Below are 25600 nucleotides of genomic sequence, written 5' to 3'. Positions count from 1 at the left end.
TTTTTCCTTCTGTCTGGAAGAGTTCATCTTTCCTTGGCTCATATAACCTTAACCCTTAAAGAAAACTATAGGCCAGTTATTTTGTAGACTGCCTCTCAGTTTGGAATCGTCTGATGTTGCTTCATGATTTATACATTTTTGTCATGACTATGTCTAAAGCAATGCTGGCTCTTCTGGGAGAATCCTATCATGAGGTGCAGGATGTCAATTTATCCCATTACTTGTCATCTTAACTCTGGTCACTTGATAAAGGAGGTAGCTATCAGATCAGTTCACTATAATGTCAATTAAGAAAATTTTATACTTATTGAGGAGGAGTGATGTCAGCAAGATGGTGGACTAGGAGCACCAGTGCTTATCTCCCCAACAAAAACAATGAACAAACAGCTACATGCCAATGAAAATAGTTCTGGGAGAGCTCTGGAATATAATAAAGGAACTATAGTAACCCAGTGGAGCATGAAAACTGAGGATGACCATACAGAAAAGTGTAGGAAGCATTTTAACCCATGCCACCTCTCTCTCAGTCTATATAGATCCAAGAAGGATCCCTTGGCATGACCTCTCCCCGTGGGGGAAAAGGGAGCAGGAGGACCCCAGTAGTCCTCATCACTGCCAAGGAACACTAACAGCTTTCTCCACCAAAGACTCCCACAGTCTTCAATGATGTTGAGCCCATGTAATGACGCTTCCTAGAGTCTGCAAAGCTGTTCCTGCTTTGAGGAAGGAGCTGCTATTATGTTTCCACAGGAGTAAGAACCACCACTGTGTCCTGCCCTCCTACAGGGCCAAAGCCACTACCTCCTTCCCACAATCACATGCATGCTCCAGACCCCAGCTCCATGGCTACTGTGCATGTTCCCATGCCTCAGACACCAGCACAATCACTGCAGTGAGCATATTTACATGCCAGACCTGTTGCAAAGAGGAATTCTCTTGGGCATGACATCCCCCACTTAGATAAAAGAAGACCACTGGGCCCCAGTAGCCTTTAACACCAAGGACCCCAACAACCCTCACCACAGCAACAGCCATCTGCAACCTTGGCCACTAAGGACCACTGTAGTATCCAACAATGTTTTTCAGCCCTTACTCCCCTCCATCCCTCCCCCTTCTAGTAGTTCCCAGTATCTGTTGTTCCCGTCTTTATGTCCACATGTACTCAGTGTTTAGCTCCTGCTAATAAGTGAGAACACACAGAATTTTGTTTTCTGTTTCTGTGTTATATTGCTTAACTACCTCTACTTTATTTTTTAATTTTTTTTTTTTGAGAAGGAGTCTTGCTCTGTCACCCAGCCTGGAGTCCAGTGGCACAATCTCAGCTCACTGCAAGCTCTGCCTCCTGGGTTCACACCATTCTCCTGCCTCAGCCTCCCGAGTAGCTGGGACTGTAGGCACCCGCCACCACGCCCGGCTAATTTTTTTGTGTGTTTTTACTAGAGACGGGGTTTCACCATGTTAGCCAGGATGGTCTTGATCTCCTGACCTCGTGACCTGCCTGCCTCGGCCTCCCAAAGTGCTGGGATTACAGGCATGAGCCACCGCGCCTGGCCAACTACCTCTACTTTTAACATATTTTAGGCATTAGGACTTGCTTAGCCTTTAATACACAGCAATATTAACTAAAATTGCACATATAGAACAATGGTTAGACAATCTGAACTAATTTAGCTTATGGGCACAGAACCCTTCTCTCTGCGTGCTTCCTTCTCCCCCTGCCCACCACCACCCAGTGAACAGTCAGCATCAAAACATCCAGTTTCACAATTCCCTTCCCAAATGCAACCACTCCTGTGAGATAACAAAAAAATATTTAAACGGTGTTACTGTAGCCTTCTACTTTTAGCATATGTTGTGTACTTTTAAACATCTAGAAAGACTAGACGTTTCAAATAGGATCTAAGTTTTCCACTATATACACAGTAACATTGAATAAATGGGACACGTGTAATAAAAACTCTAATTTGAAAGTGTTATTATTTATTTATTTATAGACAGAGTCTCACTCTGTTGCCTAGGCTGGAGTGAGGTGATGTGATCTTGACTCACTGCAACCTCTGCCTCCTGGGTTCAAGCAATTCTCCTTCCTTAGCCTCCCGAGTAGCTGGGACTACAGGGATGCACCATCACACCCAGCTAATTTTTGTGACTTCAGCAGACAGAGCTCCATGGAAACTACACCACCGTGCCCTCCCTGAAGGCAGAACTGTTGCTACCTTCCCTGCCCTGCTGGAGTAGGATTGCCACACTCCACCCAGTCAACACCCTCACACCCACCTGTAGGTACAGGTCTTTCCCCACTGAAGCCAGTCTGTTAAGTCTGGAAGAAGTGACTGTTTCCACAAGTGCATAGACACCAACACCAACATATGGCTATAAAAAACAAACAAACAAAAAATCAAGAAAACATGAAACCACCAAAAGATCACAATAATTTTCCAATAATTGATCCTAAAGCAATGAAAAGCTACAAATTGCCTGACAAGGAAATGAAAATAAGCTTAAAGAAGCTTAGTGAGCTACAAGAGAACACAGCTAGATAACCCAATTAAGTCAGGGAATTTCCATAATTCCTTGAACATAATGGGAAGTTCAACAAAGAGATAAAATAATCTTAAAACCTCAGAAATTCTGGAGCTGAAGAGTGCAATGAATGAAATAGGAAATTCAGTAAACAGCCTCAACAGTAGACTTGATCAAGCATAAGAAAAAAAAGTTGATGAACTTGAAGACAAGCCATTTAATACTATTTAGTCAGAGGATAAAAAAAACGAAAAAAGAGTGAAGAAAGACTACCGGATTTATAGGACACCATTAAGTGGACCAATGCACATATTATAAGAGTACTAGGCCGGGTGCAGTAGCTCACACTGGTAATCCCAGCACGTTGGGAGGCTGAGGTGGCGGATCACAAGGTCAAGAGATTGAGACCATCCTGGCTAACACGGTGAAACCCTGTTTCTACTGAGAATATAAAAAATTAGCCAGGCATGGTGGTGGGCACCTGTAGTCCCAGCTACTCGGGAGGCTGAGGCAGGAGAATGGTGTGAACCTGGGAGGTGGAGCTGGCAGTGAGCCGAGATCACGCCACTGCACTCCAGTCTGGGCAACAGAGCAAGACTCCGTCTCAAAAAAAAAAAAAAAAAAGAGTTCTAGAAGGAGAAGAGAAAGGGGTAGAAAGCTCATTTACAGAAATAATGGCTGAAGACTTTCCACAGACTGTGGGAGGGAAATGGACATCCAGATTTCCGAATCTCAAAGATCCCCAAATAGGATCAATCACGGAAGAGTACAAGTGCTCCTTAACAGTGGATGTCCTGATAAATCCATTGTAAGTTGAACATATTGTAAGTTGAAAATAGATTTAGGCCAGGCGTGGTGGCTCACACCTGTAATCCTAGCACTTTGGGAGGCCGAGGCAGGCAGATCACCTGAAGTTGGGAGTTTGAGACCAGCCTGGCTAACATGGTGAAACCCTGTCTCTACTAAAAATACAAAATTACCTGGGCATGGTGGCACACATCTGTAATCCTAGCTAATCAGGAGGCTGAGGCAGGAGAATCACCTGAACCTGGGAGGCAGAGGTTGCAGTGAGCCGAGATTGTGCCATTGCACTCCAGCTTTGGTGACAGAGTGAGACTCCATCTCAAAAAAAAAAGAAGGAAATATATTTAATATCCCAATAAAGCCATTGGTAAGTCAAAAAATTATAAGTTGAACCATCATAAGTCCAGATTCTCCTCAACTTGTGATGGAGTTAAGTCCTGATAAACCCATTGTAAAGTCAAAAAATCTTAAGTAAAAACACCATGTTGGGAATTTTCTGTACACAAGACACATTTTAATCAAGTTGTCGAAAGTTAAGGACAAATAAAGAATTTTTAAAGCAGCAAGAGAAAAGTGATTTGTCACTTTTAGGAGAATTTCTGTAAGAATATTAGTGGATTTCTTGGCAGAAACTTCGCAGACTAGGAGACAGTGGGATGATATGTTCTAAATATTGAACAAAACACAACTTTCTTTTTTTTTTTTTTTGAAACAGAGTCTTGCTCTGTCGCCCGGGCTGGAGTGCAGTGGCACGATCTCGGCTCGCTGCAAGCTCCGCCTCCCGGGTTTGCGCCGTTCTCCTGCCTCAGTCTCCCAAGTAGCTGGGACTACAGGCGCCCGCCACCAAGCCCGGCTAATTTTTTGCATTTTTAGTAGAGACGGGGTTTCACCGTGTTAGCCAGGATGGTCTCGATCTTCTGACCTCGTGATCTGCCCTCCTTGGCCTCCCAAAGTGCTGCGATTACAGGCATGAGCCACGGCGCCTGCCCGGCCAAAACACAGCTTTCAATCAGGAGTACTATACCAGGTAAAAGTATCCTTTAAAAGTGATGGAGAGATAGTTTTTCTCAAACAAACAAAAATGAAGGGAGTCCATTACCAGTAGACCTAACTTACTTATCATTTACTTGTCATGTCTGTTTGTTTCTTCTATCTGGAACCAAAAAAATGCTTTAGAAACTAATTTAAATTGAAATAAAATTACCCTAAACAGCAACACACACACAAGCATATGAAAGCATAAATCACACAGGGAAAGGTAAATATATAGATGTAGACAGATTCATGTAACACTGTAAAGATGGTGTATAAATAACTTTTAATCCTAATATAAAAGTTAATAGAGAAAATGTCGCTAATGGATATACGATATAAAAAGATGCATTCTTTCTCTACAAGAATACAAAGTGCTTGTGTGGGGGAGTAAAATGGTTTTTGTATGCAATTGAACTTAAAATAGAAGGTTAAAAACTGTAAGATATTTTACACAAGCCTTTATCTAATAGCAAAGAACAAAACCTGTAACAGATACACAAAAGATGAAAATTCAGAGCATATTACTACAAAAATCATCAAACAACAAAGGAAGACAGCAAGAAAACAAGAGTCATAGCAATGCAAAACAAATAGAAAATAATTAACAAAATGGCAATGGTAAGTCCTCATCAATAATTACTTAAATGTAAATGGATTAAGCTCACCAATCAAAAGGTATAGAGGCTGGGTATGGTGGCTAATGCCTGTAATCCCAACAATTTGGGAGGCCCAGGTGGGAAGATTGCTTGAGCCCAGGTGTTTGAGACCAGCCTGGGCTCAAACTGTGTCTTTAACATAGGGAAACCCCATATCTACAAAAAAATTTTAAAAATTAACCAGGTGTGGTTGCACATGTCTGCAGTCCTAGCTACTAGGAAGGCTGAGGTGGGAGGATCGCTTGAGGCTGGGAGGTTGAGGGTGTAGTGGGCTCGCCACCGAACTCTAGTCTGGGTGACAGTCTGAGTGACCTTGTCTCAAAAACAAAACAAAACAACAAAAACCCCACAAAAGGTATAGAGTGAGTGAATGAATAAAAAACAAGATCCAGTCATATGCTGTCTATAATAGATACCCTTTACTTGTTGTTTCCAGGTTTTAAAAATTACCTTTATTAAAAAAAATTTTTTTTTTTTTGAGGTGGCAGTCTTGCTCTGTTGCCCAGGCTGGAGTGTAGTGGCGTGATCATAGCTCACTGGAACCTCAATCTCCTGGGCTTCCTGCCTCTGCCTTCTGAGTATTTGGGGCTACAGGCATGTACCACTGTGCCGAACTATTATAATTATAGTTTTTGTTTTTTTTTTGTAGAGATGGGGATCTCGCTCTGTTTCTCAGGCGTGTTTTAAACTCTGGCTTCAAGTTATCCTTCTGCCTCATCCACGTCAAATGTTGGGATTACAGAAGTGAGCTACCATACCGGGTCTAACTTTTATTTCTAAAAAGTTAGTACATGCGTTATAGGAAAGTGAAAAACACAAGAAGCAAAGAACAAAGTTGTCCACAGTCACAGGCAGTTTACAGTTTGCTGTGTCCTTCTAGGTCCTGTGTGTGTTTAGACACAACATACAGTTTTACTGGATTGAGAGCATACAGTATGTATGTATCATGCTTTTTCACACATCATGAATATTTACCAATTTAAAATCCCAAAGTGATATGAATATTTTGATAACCAAGAATATACGACACCGACTCAATCTGTTAGAAAAAAGTATAATCCTACCTCTTTTGGGACAAAAATTTCATAGAAGACAAAAATGGCAACACTACTCTAGATAAAGGTATTGGCAGAATTCCGATTAACATACTGCATTTCCGTAGTGTTCAATTTAAAGTGAAACATAAAGCAACAGAGTATACCAAGTATAGTTTCTAAGATAATTCATTATCAGATCTATACCATTCAGTTGTTAGCAAGGAGGTATATTTCCGTTGAATTACTTAATTTATTCCTGCAGTTCAGCCAAAGAGATGCACATACATCAGTTGGCTACAATCAAAATGTAAATATGAACACATCTGCCTACATCTCTCCCTTCACACTTCCTTCTGCTCCTCTGCTGCCTAACTAACAAGTCCTGACATACACTGCTCAGGGAGGGGTTAACAATTCTGTATCCAAGGTGCATTTTTTGTATCCATTATAATAAGATATTTACAAATTGGCTAATTCACTGGCTCTACCTTTTTTTTTTTTTCAGATGGAGTTTTGCTTTTGTTGCCCGGGCTGGAGTGCAACGGTGGGACCTTGGCTCACCACAACCTCCGCCTCCAGGGTTTAAGCAAGTCTCATGCCTCAGCCTCCCCAGTAGCTGGGATTACAGGCATGTGCCACCACGCCCAGCTAATTTTGTATTTTTAGTAGAGACAGGGTTTCACCATGTTGGTCAGGCTGGTCTCGAACTCCCAACCTCAAGTGATCCACCCACCTCAGACTCCCAAAGTGCTGGGATTACAGGCATGAGCCACCGCACCCAGCCACTAGCTCTACTTTTTATCATACATTATTTGCTCAGGGTGTTCCTATTTAAAAGATAATTTCAGGCCGGCCTGGACTTGAACTCCTGACCTCAGGTGATCCACCTGCCTCGGACTTCCAAAGTGCTGGGATTACAGGCATGAGCCCCTGTACCCAGCCTGAAAGTGTCTTTTAAATAGGAACATTCTAGCCTGGAACTCTTTTCCTTCCTACTTCTGTCAACCCAACAGGCAGATATAAGCATCTATAGTACTTAGCAGGGATTTTCACAATTTCACTTGCATAGGGGTTACGAACAGTCTTTTCTATGAATTTTAACACAAAATAGACTCAATATATTAGTTTACTAACTCTCCTTTTGTCATACGCTGGTGACCTCTTTAACATCTAGAAGGACTAGATGTTGTAAATCAGGACTTGCTTGTCTTTTATATATGGTATAAACACAGTCAAGTAAAAGACAATGCAGGGACATAAGGGACAGTGGCCAATTGTGCCTCACCATACACACACTGGTATCAAACCCTTTGCAATTCCTTCTCCTCTTTTCTTCCTGAACCAGCATGAATATAGTAATGTGTACTGCTCAGAGAAGTGGTGTGATCATTCAATTTCCAAAAGACAATATTTCATATGAATTTTACAAAAGGATATTTACACAATGTGTTCTTTATTACCTCTACATTTAATATACTTTGTGCACCTCTAAACACCTAGACGGAGTAGATGTTTCAAATAAAGACTTAAGTTTGTCTTCTATATACACAGTAGTATTAAATAAGCTACACACATGTAACAATGGTTATATCTGAAAGTATCTTCTATATTGTTCTGGTCTAAAATCCTTCATTTCTTCCAGTTCCTCTCCACCACCAACCCGATGGATGTAAGTACATGTGTCACTTAGATGTGATGTTATCATTTTACTTCTAAAAGTCCTTTTGAGAAGACAGCTTTTCTGTGAATTGTACAAAATGTACAAAATTGTACACTTCTGTGAAGTGTACAAAATGAATAGATACACTTTAGAATTAAAGACACATGTAGGCTGACAGTAAAGGGATAGAAAAAGATATTTTATAAAATAGCAACCAAAAGAAACCAGAAGTGGCTATACTTATATCAGACAAAATAGACTTTAGGTCTAAAACTGCCTATAGACACAAGGAAGATCATTGTATAATGATAAAAAGGTCAGTTCTACAGGAAAATATAACAATCATGTACACACCCAACATCAGAGCGCCTGAATATATAAAGCAAATATTGACAGATCTGAGGACAGGAACTGACAACAATACATTAATAGTAGGGGACTTCAATACCTCACTTAGGATAAGGGATAGAACATCCAGACAGAAAATCAATAAAGAAACAGCTGACTTGAACAACACTATGGAGCAGATGGACCTAACCACCACATGCAGAACTTCTTATCCAACAGCAGAAGTATGCACATGTTTCTCAGGCACACACAAAACGTTCTCTGGGATAGATCACATATTAGGCCACAAAATGAGCCTTAACAAATTTAAGACATTCAAAATAATTCTAAGTATCTTTTTCAACCACAGTGAAATGTAACTACTAATCTATAACAGCAAGAAAATGGGAAAATTCACAAATATGTGGAAACAAAGCACACTCCAGAACAACCATTGGCTCAAAGAAGATATCAAAAGGGAATTTAAAAAGTGTCTCAGCAAGGCGCAGTGGCTCACGCCTGTAAGCTCAGTACTTTGGCAAGCAGGTGGGCAGATCACTTGAGGTCAGGAGCTCCAGACTAGCCTGGTTAACATGGTCAGGAGTTCAAGACTATGCTGGCCAACGTGGTGAAACCCCATCTCTACTAAAAATACAAAAAATTAGCCTGGCATGGTGGCATGCACCTGTAATCCCAGCTACTCCGGAGGCTGAGGCAGGAGAATCGTTTGAACCCAGGAGGCGCAGGTTGCGGTGAGCTGAGATCATGCCACTGCACTCCAGCCCGAGCGACAGTGAGACTCTGTCTCAAAAAAAAAAAAAAAAAAGAAAAAAATCTCAGTATTGAATTTCCCTGTTCCTTTAGCAAAGATAAGTTGACTATGTTTATATGTGTCTCTTTCTGGGCTCTCTGCTTTCTTCCCTTGATCTGTTTGTCTTGACAACCATAGCTTTATACTAAGTCTTAAAGTCAGGAAGTATCTGACTTGTTCTACTCCTTCAATTTCATGTTGCCTATTCTGGGTCTTTTGACTTTTCATATAAACTTTAGATTTCATTTGTTGAAATCCACAAACAATTTGCTGGCATTTTGATTGGGATTTTGATTGTGTTGAATGTATAGATCCAGTTGGGAAGAACTGATATCTTGACAATATTGTCTTCCAATTAATGAATATGGGAATATTTCTTCATTTATTTAGTTCTTCTTTGATTTTGTTCATCAGAAAATTATAGGCTTCCTTATATAGATCTTGGATGTGTTTGTTAGGCTTATACCTAAAGATATCATTTCGTGGTTGCTCATGTAAATTGTATTGTGTTTTTAATTATAAATCCCACTTATTCATTGTTGGTATACAGGAAAGCAATGGACTTTTATATATTAAACTTGTATCTTGCAACTTTGCTACAACTGCTTATCAGTTTCAGTTTTTTGTTGATTCTTTCAGACCTTCTATGTAGATTATACCATCTGCTCAACAGATATCAAAAATATTAGCATTTTGGTGTATATCTTTATAGAGTCTTTTAAAAATAAATTAGATACATTTACATTTATTATGTGTATATACACATAATTGTATGTAACATAAATGTTACATAATTGGGATTCAGTGAGAAGGCTTTTAGTTTCTTATCTGAGATGCTAGGTACATGTGAGTTATGACTTCTATTCTCACAACAAGAAAAATCCTGCAGAAACCAAAAATCAACAACTCTTTATCAGTCAGATGATTGAGGTCACACGGCAAGGCACTTCACCTACAATTGGCGAGAGAAGTTAATACACAGAATCAAAGCTTACTGGAGGCCAGGAGTGGTGGCTCATACCTGTAATGCCAGAACTTTGGGAGGTCGAGGTGGGTGGATTGCTTGAGCCAAGGAGTTGGAGGCCAGCCTGGCAGCAACATGGCGAAATCCCATCTCTACTAAAAATGCAAGAATTAGCCGGGTGTGGTGGCACACACCTGTAATCCCAGCTACTCGAGTGGCTGAGGCAAGATGGCTGCTTGAACCCAGGAGGTGGAAGTTGTAGTGAGCCAAGATTGTGCCACTGCACTCCAGCCTGGGTGACAGAGAGAGACCCTGACTGGAAAAAAAAAAAAAAAAGTTTACTGGAGCAGAAGCTCACTGCAGTAGCAAGAACCAGATTCCTTTTACTCAGTACATTGTGTCTATCCTTCAACAAAAGATTACAGGGCAAATTGAAAGACAAGCATCATAACCAGACCCATGTATTGTAGAGATTTGGGATAGCCTGACAGGGAATTTAAAATAACTATAGTTAACGTGTTAAGGCCTCTAATGGAAAAAGTGAAAAACATGCAAGAACAGATGCATAATATAAGCAGAGAGATAGTAACTTTAATAAAGAATCAGGACTAGCCGGGAGCATGGCCAAGCCTTGTGGAGTGCACCTGAGTGAGGATGCCTGAAAGCAGGTGGACGTCTTCAGGCAAAATCTTTTCCAGGAGACTGAGGAATTCCCCTACAGATTCTTGCCACAGAAAATCATATCTGAATCAGCTCTTGCAAGAAGACTCCTTCAATGTGGCTGATCTGACCTCCCTCTGAGCACCACTGGAATCCCTATCCCAGACCCTCTATCCAAGAATGATGAGTTAGAAACAGATAAGCAGGAGAAGAAAGAAGTCTCCCTGGCATGAGAAGGTCCTGTTCCTGTTTCCCTGGTTAAGACGGAAGTCTGGACTCTCAAAGAGAAATGCATTCTGGTGATCACATGGATCCAGCATCTGATCCCCAAGATTGAGAATGGACATTATTTTGGGGTATCACTCCAGGAGAAGATGCTAGAGAGGATGAATGCAGTCAAGACCAAAGTGGAAGCCTTCCAGACAGCCACGTCTAAGTACTTCTCAGAACATGGAGATGCTGTGGCCAAGGCCTCCCAGGAAATTCATGTAATGGATTATTACCAGGCCTTGGTGCACAGGCAAGATGAGGCACCCTATGGGGAGATCGGGGACACTGTGCTTGACCTGAGGGCTTTCTACACTGAGCTTTATTGTAATTTCAGAAGCAACCTGGAGAAAATTGTCAACCCAAAGGGTGAAGAGAAGCCATCTATGTCCTGAGCCCAGGGCTAGAAGAAATAAATGACTTACACTTTGTGTGGATTAAAAAACAATAATCAAGGCCTTTTCCTCTCAGAAGTCCCGTCTCTCACACTAGAGAGAGAGAGAGCTGTTTTCGTTTCTCTTTCTTTTACCTATTAAACCTCTACTCCTAAACTCCTATCAGTAATAATAATAATAATAATCAGGCCATGTGTAGTGGCTTATGCCTGTAATCCCAGCACTTTGGGAGTCTGAGGCAGGAACATTGTTTGAGTTCAGGAGTTCAAAACCAGCCTAAGCACTATAGTGAAACCTCCTCTCTTAAAAAAAAAAAAAAAAAAATCGCCAGACATGGTGGTGCATGCCTGTGGTCCCAGCTACTTGGAAGACTGAAGCAGGAGAATCACTTGAGCACTTGAGCCTGGTGGTCGAGGCTGTAGTGAGCTGTGATTGTGCCATTGCACTCCAACCTGGGTGACAGAGTGAGACCTCATCTCATTAACAAAACCAAACCAAACAAAAAATAGGCCGGCTGCAGTGACTCATGCCTATAATCCCAGCACTTTGGGAGGCTGAGGTGGGGAGATCATTTGAGGTCAGGAGTTTGAGACCAGCCTGACCAACATGGGGAAGCCCCGTCCCCACTAAAAATACAAAAATTAGCTAGGGGTGGTGGCAGGTGCCTATAATCCCAGCTACTTGGGAGGCTGAGGCAGGAGAGTCACTTGAACCTGGGAGGCAGAGGCTGCAGTGAGCCGAGATCACGCCACAGCACTCCAGCCTGGGTGACAGAGCGAGACTCTGTCTCAAAATAATAATAATAATGATAATCATCATCATCATCAAAAGGATATGCTAGAAATAAAGAAAACACTATACTAGAAATGAAGAATGCCTTTTATTTGATTGATCAAGAGGCAGGACACAGCCAAAGAAAGAATCAGTGAGCTTGAAGAAATGTCGGTAGAAACTTCCAAAATGGAAATGCAGAGAGAGAAAACAATGAAAATGACAGAACACAATATCCAAGAAATACAGGAAAATTATCAAAGATTTAACTTGTGTATAAAGGTGATATCAGAAGGAGCAGAAAGAGAGAAAGGGACAGGGGACATACTGGAAGTCATAATGACTGAGAATTTCTCCAAATTAATAATAGACAGCATACCACAGGTACAGGAAGCTCAGAGAACACCAAGCAGGATCAGTACTACAAAATCTATCCCTGGGCATGTCACATTCCAGCTGCAGAAAATCAAAGACAGCAAGAAAACCTTGAAAGAACTCAGAAATAAAAAGCACTTTATAGAGAGAGGAGCAAGGATAGTATCATACTGGATTTCTCTTGAGACCCATACAGGCAAGAAGAGAGTGAAGTGAAAGAAGTTGAAAGGAAAAAACCACCAACCTAGAATTTTGTATCCAGCAAGATTGTCCTTCAAAACTGAATGATAAATAAAGACTTTCCCAGACAAATAAATGTTGAAGGAATTTGTCACCAGTGACACTGCAATAAATGTTAAAAGAAATGCTTCAGAGAGAAGGAAAATGACATAAAAAGAGACTTGGATCTACTTAAAGAAAGGAAGAGTGTTAGAGAGAAATAAATGAAGGTAAAATAAAGTAAATAAAGTCTTTTTTAAATTCCTGATTAATCCAACAGATAACTGTTTGTCCAAAATAACAACAGAAACAATAATAATGTATTTGGTAGTTATAGCTTATGGATAAATTAAATAAGGGAAAGTAACAATATAAGGGATGGGAGCATTGGGAATACTCTGCTCTAAGGTATGTGCATCAGCTGTGATGAAGTGGTATAGTATAATTTGAACGTGGACTTGGATTGGTTGTAAATGTATACTGCAAACTCAAGGGCAATGACCAGAAAAAGCTAAAAAGGGACATAATTGATTTTTTGAGAGGTGAGAAAATGGAGTTACATAAAGTAATCAATTAAAAAGACGGCAGAAAAAGAATGAAAGACAAAAAAGAAACAAAGAACAAGGACAAAAATATAAAATAGTAACAAGCATAGAAGATATTAATCCAATTATCAATAATCACTTAAATCTTAATCATAAATACACCAGTTAAAAGATAGAGATTATCAGAGTGAATTAAAGCAAAATAGAAGTAACTATATGCTGTGTACAAGAAACCTACCCTAAATATAAAAATACAGATAGATTAAAAGTAAAAGGAAGGAGAAAGATAAGTCATGTCTTTTAGTCAGGGTTCTCCAGAAAAGCAGACTGATGGGAGACAGATAGATATATAGATAGATAGATAGATAAATGACAAGTGGCTTATTAGAGGAATTGGCTCACTCTGTTATGAAGGCTGAGAATTCCCATGATAGACTGCCTGCAAGCTGGAGAACCAGGGAAGCTGCTAGCTGGCTCAGTGCAAGCATGAAGGCCTCAGATGCAAGGATGCCTATGGTATAACTCTCAGTCTGAGCCAAAGGCCTGAGAGCTGGTGGGAAGAGGGGGTCTGGTGTAAGTCCCAGAGCACAACAGCTGGAGAACCCAGAGTTCTGACACCCAAAGGCAGGAGAAAATGGGCATCTTGGCTCTGGAAGTGAGAGAGTTTACCCTTCCTCTGCCTTCCATCCAGGCCCCCAATCAATTGGATGGTGTCCACTCACATTACATCTGGATCTTCCCCACTTTGTCCACTGACTCACACACTAATCTCCCCCAGATACACCCTCATAGACATACCTGGGGCAACCCAATTATTCTAATCAAAAGCCAAACACTTTCAGCAGAAGAGGGATGGTTTCAGTGCCTACTGACGCACCGAGAATAATTGATCCTTTACTAGCTCTCTGGGTATCTTTTAATCCAGTCAAGTTGACAGCCCCAATCTACCATCACACCATGCTAACACAAGTCAAAGGAAAGTTAGAATAGCTATATTAATTTATGACAAAGTAGACTACAGAGCTAGGAAAATTATCCGGGATAAAGAGGGGCACTACGTAGTGATAAAGAAGTCAATTCTCCAAGAAGATATAGCAATCCTTACTGTATATGTGCCTAACAGCAGAGCATCAAAATATATGAGGCAAAAACTGATAGAACTTCAAGGAGATATAAACAAATCTGCTACTATAGTTGTAGACTTCAACACCCCTCTGTCAGTAACTGACAGATCCAGCAGACAGAAAATCAGTAAGGACATAGTAGAACCAAATAACACCATCAACTAAATGGATCTAACTGAAATTTATATAATACATCACCCAACAACAGCAGAATTCACATTCTTCTCAAGCTCATATGGGACATGGAACATTCACCATTCCAGGCCGTAAAACACACCCTTAACACATTTTAAAGAATAGAAATCATACAAAGTAAGCTCTCAAACCACAATGAACTTAAACTAGAAATCAAAAACAGGAATATAGCTGGAAAATCCCCAAATACTTTAAGAATATACTTTTATTGTATTTTATTTTTAGAAATGAGGTCTTGCTCTGTCTCCTGGGTTAGGGTGTAGTGGCATAATCATAGCTTACAGCATCCTTGAACTGGGCTCAAGCAATTTTCCTGCCTCAGTCTCCGAGTAGCTGGGACTGCAGATGCATGCTACCATGCCTGGCTAATTTTTAAACTTTGTAGAGATGGGGGTCTCACTATGTTGCCAATGCTGGTCTTAAACACTTGGGCTCAAGCAATCCTCCTGTCTCAGCCTCCCAAAACATTGGGATTACAGGTGTGAGCCACTGCACACAGCCTAAACAATACATGCTTGAATATCACATGGGTCAAGGAAGAAATCTCAAGAGAAACTTTAAAAATATTTTTTAACTATGAGAAAATAAAAATACAACTTATCAAAGTTTGTGGGCTGCAGCAAAAGCAGTGCTTAATGAGAGATTTATACCATTAAATGCGTATATTAGAAAAGAAGAAATATCTAATACCAATAATCTAAACTTCCACTTTAGGAGACTAGACAAGGAAGAGCAAATTAAATTCAAAGTAAACAGAAGAAAAGAAATAATAATAATTAGAGCAGGAATCAATGGCATTGAAAACAGAACATCAAAAGAGAAAATAAAACTAAAAGCTGATTCTTTGAAAAGGTCAGTACAATTGATGTCTCAGTCCATTTACTGTTGCTATAAACGAATACCTGAGACTGGGTAATTTATAAAGAAAGGGAAGTTATTTCCTACAGGTCTGAAGGCTGGGAAGTCCAAGGTCCATGTGCTGTGTCTGGTGAGGGCCTTCTGGCTGGTGGACACTCTTCTCTGCAGAGTCCTGCGGAGGTGCAGGGCATCACATGTGATAGCACTTATGAGAGACTGCCAAACTGGCTTTTATAACAGACCCACTCTTGTGATAAGTAGCCTACTTCCTCAATAACCTATTAATTGATTAATCTGTGAATGAATTAATCCATTCATGAGTGCGGAGCCCTCATGACCCAGTCATCTCCCAAAAAGTCTACCTCTCAACACTGCTGCACTAGGGATGAAGTTTTAATGTCAGTTTTGAAGGGACAAACCTTCAAGCCATAGCATTTGATATAACTCTATCTAGGCTAAGAAAATAAGAGAGAAGACGGAAGTTACTAATATTAGAAATGAAAGACAGGCCATCACTCTGATCCCATGGACATTAAAAAGGCAATAAAGGAAGATTATGAGCAACTCTATGTCCACAAATTTGATAATGTAAATGATACGGGCCAATTCTTTGAAAGACACAATCTACCTAAACTCACACAAGAAGAAATAGATAATCGGAATAGACCTATTGCTATTGAAGAAATAGAATTGAAAATAACCTTCCAAAACAGAAAGCACCAGGCCCAGATGCATTCACTGGTGAATTCAATCAAATTTTTTTTTAGACTTTTGTTTTAGGTTCAGGGGTACATGTCCAGGTTTGTTATATAGGTAACCTTATGTCATGGGGGGTTTGTTGTACAGATTGTCTCATCACCCAGGTACTAAGCCTAGTACCCAATACTTATTTTTTTCTGATCCTCTCCCCTCTTCCCACCCTCCATCCTCAAGTAGGCTACAGTGTCTGTGGTTCCCCTCTTTGTGTCCATGTGTTTTCATCACTTAGCTCCCTCTTGTATGTGAGAATATGCAATATTTGGTTTTCTGTTCCTGTGTTAGTTTGCTGAGGATGATGGCTTCCAGCTCCATCTATGTTCCTGCAAAGGACATGATCTCATTCTTTTTTATGACTGCATAATATTCCACAGTATATACATACCACATTGTCTTTATCCAATCTACAGTGGTCATTTAGGTTGATTCTAGGTCTTTGCTATTTTGAATAGTGCTGCAACGAATATACACATGCATGTGTCTTTATGGTAGAACAATTTATATTCCTTTGGGTATATACCCAGTAATTGGATTGCTGGGTCAAATGGTAGTTCTATTTTTAGTTCTTTGAGGAATTACCACACTACTTTCTACAATGATTAAACTAATTTTTACTCCCACCAACAGTGCATAAGTGTTCCATTTTCTCTGCAACCTCATCAGTACCTGTTATCCCCCCCCCCCTTTTTTGTTTTTGTTTTTTGAGACAGAGTCTTGCTCTGTAAACCATACTGGAGTGCAGTGGCACGATCTCTGCAACCTCTCCTTCCTGGGTTCAAGCAATTCTCTGCCTCAGCCTGCGAATAGCTGGGATTACAGATGCCTGCCACCACGCCCAGCTAATTTTTGTATTTTTAGTAGGGATGGGGCTTCACCGTCTTGGCCAGGCTGGTCTTAAACTCCTGACCTCGTGACCCACCCGCTTCGGCCTCCCAAAGTGCTGGGATTACAGGAATGAGCTACTGTGCCCAGCCATTTTTTGGCTTTTTAATAATAGCTGTTCTGACTGATGTGAGATGGTATCTCACTGTGGTTTTAATTTGCGTTTCTCTAGTGATCAGAGATACTGAGCTTTTTTTCATATGCTTGTTGGCTACATGTATGTCTTCTTTTGAAAAGTGTCTGTTCATGTCCTTTGCTCACTTTTTAATGGGGTTGTTTGTTTGTTTTTTCTTGTGAATTTGTTTAAGTTCTTTATAGATGCTCTATTATGAGACCTTTGCCAGATGCATAGTTTGCAAACATTTTTTCCCATTCTCTAAGTTGTTTGTTTACTCTGTTGATAGTTTCTTTTACTCTGCAGAAGCTCTTAAGTTTAATTCCATCTCATATATCAATTTTTCCTTTTGTTGTGTTCGCTTTTGGCATCTTCGTCATGAAATCTTTGCCGGTTCCTATGTCCAGAATGGTGTTGTCTAGGCCAGAATGGTGTTGTCTAGGTTGTCTTCCAGGGTTTTATAGTTTTGGATTTTACATTTAAGTCTTTTATCCATCTTGATCAACCAAATAATTAAGGGGTAAATTATACAAATTCTCTATAATCTCTTCCAGAAAACAGAAGCAGTGGGGAACCTCCTAATTCAATGAGGCCAAAATTACACTAATACCAAAACCAGACAAGGCATTACAAGAAAAGAAATCCGTAGACCAGTATCTATAATGAATATAAATGTAAAAATTCTCCAAAATATTGACAAATAAAATGCAACAATATATACAAAGAGTTTCTACATTAGAACCAGTGGGATTTATTCCAGATTTACAAGAGTAGTTCAACATTCAAAATCAATTAGTACAATCACATCAGCAGGCTAAAAAAGAAAAAAAATCACATGATTATACCAGTAGATGCAGTAAAAATATCGACAAAATTCAACATCTGTTAGTGATAAGTACTCTCAGAAAACTAAGTATATAAGGGAACTTTCTCAACTTGATAAAGAAGATCTACACAAACGGCTAACATCATATCTAAGGTGAGAAGCCATAAATTTTCCTGCTAACAATAGGAAAAGGCCAACGATTTCCCTTCTTAGCAATTCTATTTAACATTGCACTAAAATCCTAGGTAATACAAGAAGCAAGAAAAGAAAAAAAAAAAGGTATATAGATTGGGAAGGAAGACATAAAACTTTGTTTGCATATGACATCACTGTCTATGTAATAAATGCCAAAGAATCAACTACAATAAAAACTCCTGAAACTATTAAATGATTATATCAAGATTGTAGGATATAAGGTTATTATACAAAAGTCAATTGGTTTTCTATATACCAGCAATGAACAATTAGAATTCACATTAAAAACATACTATTGTTTATGTTAATACCAAAAAAATAGATATAAATCTAACAGAATATGTGTAAAATCTATGTGAGGAAACCTACAATTCCCTGTGCACAAAATCAAAGAAGATCTAAATATATGGAAAGGCTTGGTGCAGTGGCTCATGCCTGTAATCCCAGAGGCTGAGGCAGGTGGATAGCTTGAGTCAAGGAGCTTGAGACCAGCCTGGGCAACGTGGCGAAATCTCATCTCTACAAAAAAATACAAAAAATTAGCTGGGTTGGGGGGCATGCACCTGTAGTCCCAGCTGCAAAGGAGGCTGAGGTGGGAGGATTGCTTGAGTCTGGGAGACAGAGGTTGCAGTGAGCCATGATTGTCAGCCTGGGTGACAGAGTGAAAAAAAAATTATATATATACTTGTATGTGTAGTTATATATATTGGCATATATACATATACATGTATTATGTATATAAGATACATACACACATACATACACACACACATATATATAAATTGTATATGTAATAAATCCCAGAGAATCATCAACATTAAAATCTCCTGGAACTATTAAATGATTATATCAAGATTGTAGGATATAAGATTATTATACAAAAGTCAGTTGCTTTTGTATATACCAGCAATGAACAATTAGAATTTACATTAAAAACATACTATTATGTACCAAAAATACTTAGGTATAGATCTAACAATATGTATATATGTATGGAAAGATTTTCCATGTTCATAGATAGATAGATTGTCAAGATCTTCCTGGTTTGATCTACACATTAGATACAATCAAAATGCCAGCAAATTGTTAGTAGATATCAACAAACTGAATCTAAAGTTTATATGGAGAGGCAAAGGAGATTTAGAATAGGCAACATGAAATTGAAGGAGAAAAACAAATTAGATACCATCTGACTTCAAAACTTACTATAGAACTACAGTTGCCAAGACAGTGTGGTAGATAAACAGATCAAGGGAAGAGAGCAGAGAGCCCAGAAAGGAACCCACACAGATATAATTGACATATCTTTGATAAAGGAGCAAGGACAATTCCATGTTGAAAATACAGCCTTTTCAAAATATGGTGCTGGAACAACTGGCCAACCACATGCAAAAACATAAATCTAGACACAGACCTCACATCTTTCGGAAAAATTAACCCAGAATACATCGTAGACCTAAATGGAAAATGGAAAACTATAAAACTCTTTAGAATATACATAGAAGATGACTTTTTAGATACAACACCAAAAGCATGATCCATGAAAAAGATTAATTGATAAGCTGGACTTCAAAAGTAGAAAACTTCTGCTCTGTGAAAGAGACAGTCAAGAGAATGAAAAGATAAGCCAGAGACTTGGAGGAAAAAAATTGCAAAAGACACACATATGGTAAAGAACTGTTATCCAAAATATACAAAGAACTCTTAAAACCCAACAACAAGAAAACAAACAACCCAATATAAAAGTGGGCCAAAGATCGCAAGAGACACCTCACCAAAGAAGATGTCCCATGGCAAGTAAGCATGTGAAAAGCTGCTCCACATCATACGTCATCAGGGAATTGCAGATTAAAATAACAATCAGAACGGGCAAGGTGGCTTATGCCTGTGATTCCAGAACTTTGGGAAGCGAGGTAGGTGGATCATCTGAGGCCAGGAGTTTGAGACCAGCCTGGCCAATATGGCAAAACCCTGTCTCTACTGAAAATAAAAAAAAAAAAAAAGAAATAGCCAGGCATTGTGACACATGCCTATAATCCCAGCTACTCAGGAGGCTGAGGCATGAGAATCATTTGAACCTGGGCAGTGGAGGTTGCAGTGAGCCAAGATCACACCACTGCACTCCAGTCTGGGTGACAAAGCAAGACTCTGTCTAAAACAAACAAATAAACCCCACAACAATGAGATACTGCTACACACCTGTTAGGATGGCCAAAATTCATCCTGGATTTTCGTGTGTAGTGGCATCTCATTGCATCGTCACCAGCAATGAATGAGAGTTCCTGTTGCTCCACATCCTAACACCAAATGCTGGTGAGGATGTGAGCAACAGGAACTCATTCATTGCTGGTAGAAAAGCAAAATGGTGCAGCCACTTTGGAAGACAGTTTGGCAGTGTATTACAAAACTAAATATTATCTTACCATATGATCCTGCAATCATGCTCCTTGGTATTTATTCAAAGGACATGAACACTTATGTCTAACAAAAACCTCTACAGAAATGTTTATAGCAGCTTTATTCATGATTACAATAACTAGAAATCTACCAAGATGTCCTTGAGTAGGTGAATGGATAAACAACCTGTGGTACATTCAGACAATGGAATATTACTCGGTGATAAAAAGAAATGAGCTACAAGTCATGAAAAGGAACAAAAGAACCTTAAGCGTTTATTGCTGAGAGAAAGAAGCCAATCTGAAAAGGCTACATAATGTGATTCCAACTCTATGACATTCTGCTAAAGCAAAACTGTGGAGTCAGTAAAAAGATCAGTGTTTGCCATGGGCTTGGGGAAGGGGTGAGTGGAAGAGAGCAATAGTAGGTAGAGCACAGGGGATTTTTAGACAGTGAAACTCTTCTACAAGATACTGTGGTGGTGGATACGTCTTACTACCTTTTTAAAACCATAGACTATACAAACACCCAAGAGTAATGTAAACCTAATGTAAACTGTGGACGTCAGTGAATAATAATGTAACTGTATTGGCTCATCACTTGTAACATATGTATCATCACACTAATGCAAGATGTTAATATATTAGTAATAGGAGAAACAATGTTTGCCTTGTGGTGGGGGGAGAAAAGGATATATGGGAATCTTGTTACTTTCTGCTCTTTTTCTGTAAACCTAAACTGCTCTAAAAAATAAAGTCTGTTAATTTAAAAAGATGGGATCCTAATGTATAAACTCTGTTGTATCTTGCTCTTTGTATTTAATAATATGTTGCACACTAAAAATATAGTCATATGGTTAGATATACCATGAATTTCAGCAATGCTCCATTGTTTTTACTATTTTTAAAACCATTTATTTATTTATTTAGACAGAGTGTTGCTCTGTCTTCCAGGCTGGAGTGCAGTGGCGTCATCTCGGCTCACTGCAACCTCCGCCTCCTGGGTTCAAGAAATTCTCCAGCCTCAGCCTCCCGAGTAGCTGGGACTACAAGCGCACGCTGCCATGCCTGGCTAATTTTTTGTATTTTAGTAGAGTCGAGGTTTCACCGTGTTGCCCAGGCTGGTCTTGAACTCCTCAGCTCAGGCAATCCGCTCGCCTCGGCCTCCCAAAGTGCTAGGATTACAGGTATGAGCCACTACGCCCAGTTTAAACTATTTCTAGTAGTGCTAGGAAGAACTTTCATAAACATGAATATTTGCCCATTATTTCCTTACAATAAATTTACAGAAAATAATCTTCTGTATCAAGGGTTATGGACATTAAACATTTTAATCATATTTCCTTCCACAAAGATTGTACCAATTTACATTCCTGTGAAAGAAATGAGAGAGCTCATTGCTTCACACTTCGGTTAACATTTTGTACAGTATTTTCAATCTTTTCAGGCTCCATCTATTTAACATCTAAAATACAAGATCTCAATTTTTAAAAATTGTCCTTTAGTAAAGTTAAACCTATTTTCTTGCCGGGCGCGGTGGCTCACACCTGTAATCCCAGCACTTTGGGAGGCCGAGGCGGGTGGATCACGAGGTCAGGAAATCGAGACCATTCTGGCTAACATGGTGAAACCCTGTCTCTACTAAAAAATACAAAAAATTAGCCGGGCGTGGTGGCGGGCGCCTGTAGTCCCAGCTACTCGGGAGGCTGAGGCAGGAGAATGGCGTGAACCTGGGAGGCGGAGCTTACAGTGAGCTGAGATAGCGCCACTGCACTCCAGCCTGGGCGACAGAGTGAGACTCCGTCTCAAAAAAAAAAAAAAAACCTATTTTCTTATATTTACTGAGCATTTAATTTCTTCTTTTATGAGTGGCTGATTCATGTGCTTTTCTTAGTTCTTTAAGCAATTTGGAATATTCATCTTTATGATTCATAAAGAGTTAATTAAGGATATTAACTCATAGGTTTCAAATATTTATTTCTTAATTTATCTACTTTTAAATTTTATGTATATTAAGACATTTAAATTTTCTATATCATCGGCTCTATTGATCTTTTCCTTGATGATTTCTTGCTTTGATGTCAAGGTTCCCTCTACCCACCCCAAGGTCTTTTATACTCTAGCTTGTATTAAATTCAGCGAGTTTCAACAGGAAGTCAGGGTTGCAGGGAGGAGTCCCCTGGGATTGCAGTCATCTGTGATGTCTCAGTAATGCCACTGCTCATTCCTAAATTCACCAACCACGCCTGGAGACCACGCTCCCATCTCAGCGTGCTGAGCTGAAACATTGCACAAAAGTCCTTCCTCCACTTTCCTTTGCCTCACATCCCAGCTCTGCCATGGCTAGTCCATGGGAGATAATCTGGTATGCTAAGCAGAGTTGGTTCATCAAAAGACAGGGTGTAATCATTAATCAGGAGCAGACACAACCATGCTCCGACAGCCTTGGCAGCTCACTCTGCCTGACCTGAACCTGGGTGGCAGGGGCTGTGTGTTTAGAACTTTCACAAAACAGGGTATATTTCCATTCTCCAGGTCAGGCCTTCCGTGGATTATTTACAGATGAGGAATAAGACAAGCCTTAGGATACTTTTAGACGGAGCCCAATCAAAGGATTTATTTTCTCTTTATTCTCTATTTAAGATCACATTTAGCTTTTATTCACAATGATTGCAGCCCTCTGCTGGTGGGATGCACCTATCTGCAGGCCTGGGAAGTTCCGGACCTCCATTTACTTGATGTTGAAGGCAGACATAAATGAGTCTGTCCACAGCGCACAGCTCACAGCCAGGCTCTGTGGGCTGCTCCCCATGAGAACTTCTAGGGGAAGGATTCGAGGGCTTCCTCTCTGCCAAGCAGCAAGAATGGGTCTTGGTGATACCCAATATCTCACTTGAGCCAGGTTCATCTCTATGCTTTAACAGAAACATTAAAACAGTAAGCAGCCATCATTTTTGGGCAGATGGAGATTTCCTACTGGTATTCTCCAAATATTAACATCCTCTGTCTCTGCAACACGTATAATTTTATCCTTTTAATAAAGGTGCGTGTGGACTTTAGTATGATCTATGTAAATATAATCACCAGCAGTTACAATGTGCTGATTCCGCCCATTTTCCAATCAGAAAGGAAAGAAACATCATTAATCATATGATGAGTGTTTGTCAGGCCTCCAAGTCTACAGAAGAATTTAAATTGAGCTAGAGGAAGGGAAGTTGTAAGAGAGCAGCTGTCCACAGTTATTAATGGTACCTTACACTACACAGTTGCTGCCACATCCATTACCTCACCCTCCGCCCGCCCTCAGCAGCCTTGAAAGAAGCAGGGGGAGGGATGGGGGGGTGAGAATGAGAAATGCACGACTCTACTAGAGTTGATCATTGGGCATTTCTGAGTTGATGCCCATGGGATGTGGGAGTGGTTATATTGCCTCTCAGCAGCCTTAGCCAACCACTCCTGCTTTCTTGAAATACCCTCCATTCTTGGTGTCCAATACTCTGCCTCTCTCTGGCCACTCTTTCTGAGTCTTCTTTGCAGACCACCCTCTCTTTAGTTGAATCAGAGATATCAGGACTGACCCTCTTCTCTCCACCATTACCTCCTCCTCAGCTGGTGTCACACAATTCTTTGACTTGATTACCATCCATGAGTGGATGTTCCTAAATACACATCTTAAGCCCCAGCTTCTCACTTGAGTGCCTTATGATTTCCACTTGGATGTCTGAAAGGCATCTCAAATTACCATGGCCCCAGTGGAAACCATCCACCTAATCAAGTGGAAATCCTGATCAGCTCCCCCATAATCCCACACCCCCACTGTACTCCGCTCCTCACTTGGTCTTTCTTACGTCCGTTAATACAGCAGTCCCCAAACTTTTTGGCACCATGGACCAGTTTCACAGAAGACAGTTCTTCCATGGAAAGAGGGACTGGGGGATGGTTTTGTGATGAAACGGTCCCCAGATCATTAGGGCATTCGTCAGATTCTCATAAAGAGCACACAACCTAGATCCCTCCCATGTGCAGTTCACAATAGGGCTCGAGCTTCTGTGAGAATCCACTGGCCGGCTGATCTGACAGGAGGTGGAGCTCAGGTGGTAACGCTGGCTCACTTGCTGCTCACCTCCTGCTGTGAGGCCCAGTCCCTAACAGGCCACGGACCAGTACTGGGCTGCAGCCCAGGGGTTGGGGACCCCGTGTTAACGTACCACCATTCATTCACATTTGAATCAATTTCCAAATCTAGAGTTCACACTCGATATGATAGTTTTATTTATATACCACCATTCACTTTGATTCAATACCCAAATCTAGAGTTCACACTCGATATGATAGTTTTATTTATATACCACCATTCACTTTGATTCAATACCCAAATCTAGAGTTCACACTCGATATTATAGTTTTATTTATATACCACCATTCACTTTGATTCAATACCCAAATCTAGAGTTCACACTTCATAGTTTTCTCCTACTTACTCCACATCCAATCTATTGGTGACTTTTACTGGCGGCAGAAACAAGAGTGGATAAGAGGAAGGATACACACTGGTCAGACTGCAGAGCTTGATTCCTGGCTCTGCCACGTGTGAGTTTTGGGTCTTGAGGAAAGTTCCTTAATCTCACTTTGTTTCCACTCTACCTCACAGAGTTGTTGTCAGGATTAAATGTATTCTGAGGCTTAACCAGGGTTAATACTTGCAAAGCACTGAGAACAGTGCCTGACCCAGTAATTACTGCAAAAGTGGTAACTTATTATTGCCTCCAACGTAAATGACACATCTGTCCATTTATCTCAAGTGCCCTTGCCCTGGTCTTAGCCACAATCCACTCTCACCTTCTTACAGGTTGCCTCTCTGTGACCCTTGTACCACCACATTACAGCTGGAATAGTATGTAAAAAGTATGAGTCAGATTTTGTTGTTCCTGATTAGAATGCTTAAATGGTTTCCTTTTAAACATAGAATAAAATCCGGCTGGGTGCGGTGGCTCACGCTTGTAATCTCAGCACTTTGGGAGGCCCAGGTGGGCGGATCACGAGGTCAGGAGATCGAGACCATCCTGTGAATGGTGAAACACCCTCTCTACTAAAAATACAAAAATTAGCCGGGTGTGGCGGCACCTATAGTCCCTGCTACTCAGGAGGCTGAGGCGGGAGAATGGTGTGAACCCAGGAGGCAGAGCTTGCAGTGAGCCGAGATC

The 25600-nt window shown here is 40.3% G+C and overlaps 1 protein-coding gene and 1 pseudogene across 1 annotated transcript in view; both read left to right on the top strand.

Moving 5' to 3' along the window:
• Positions 1-25600, top strand: part of DPYSL2 (dihydropyrimidinase-like 2) — a 147429-nt gene that overhangs the window by 23744 nt on the left and 98085 nt on the right. The gene's annotated exons all lie outside the window — the stretch shown is intronic.
• LOC105526558 lies at positions 10438-11294 on the top strand (annotated as a pseudogene).

Source organism: Colobus angolensis, unplaced genomic scaffold (assembly GCF_000951035.1).
Source record: "Colobus angolensis palliatus isolate OR3802 unplaced genomic scaffold, Cang.pa_1.0 Scaffold6, whole genome shotgun sequence".
Lineage (NCBI taxonomy): Eukaryota > Metazoa > Chordata > Mammalia > Primates > Cercopithecidae > Colobus > Colobus angolensis.
The sequence above is the reverse complement of the archived record's forward strand: the minus strand, read 5'-3'. Positions and strand labels throughout refer to the sequence as shown.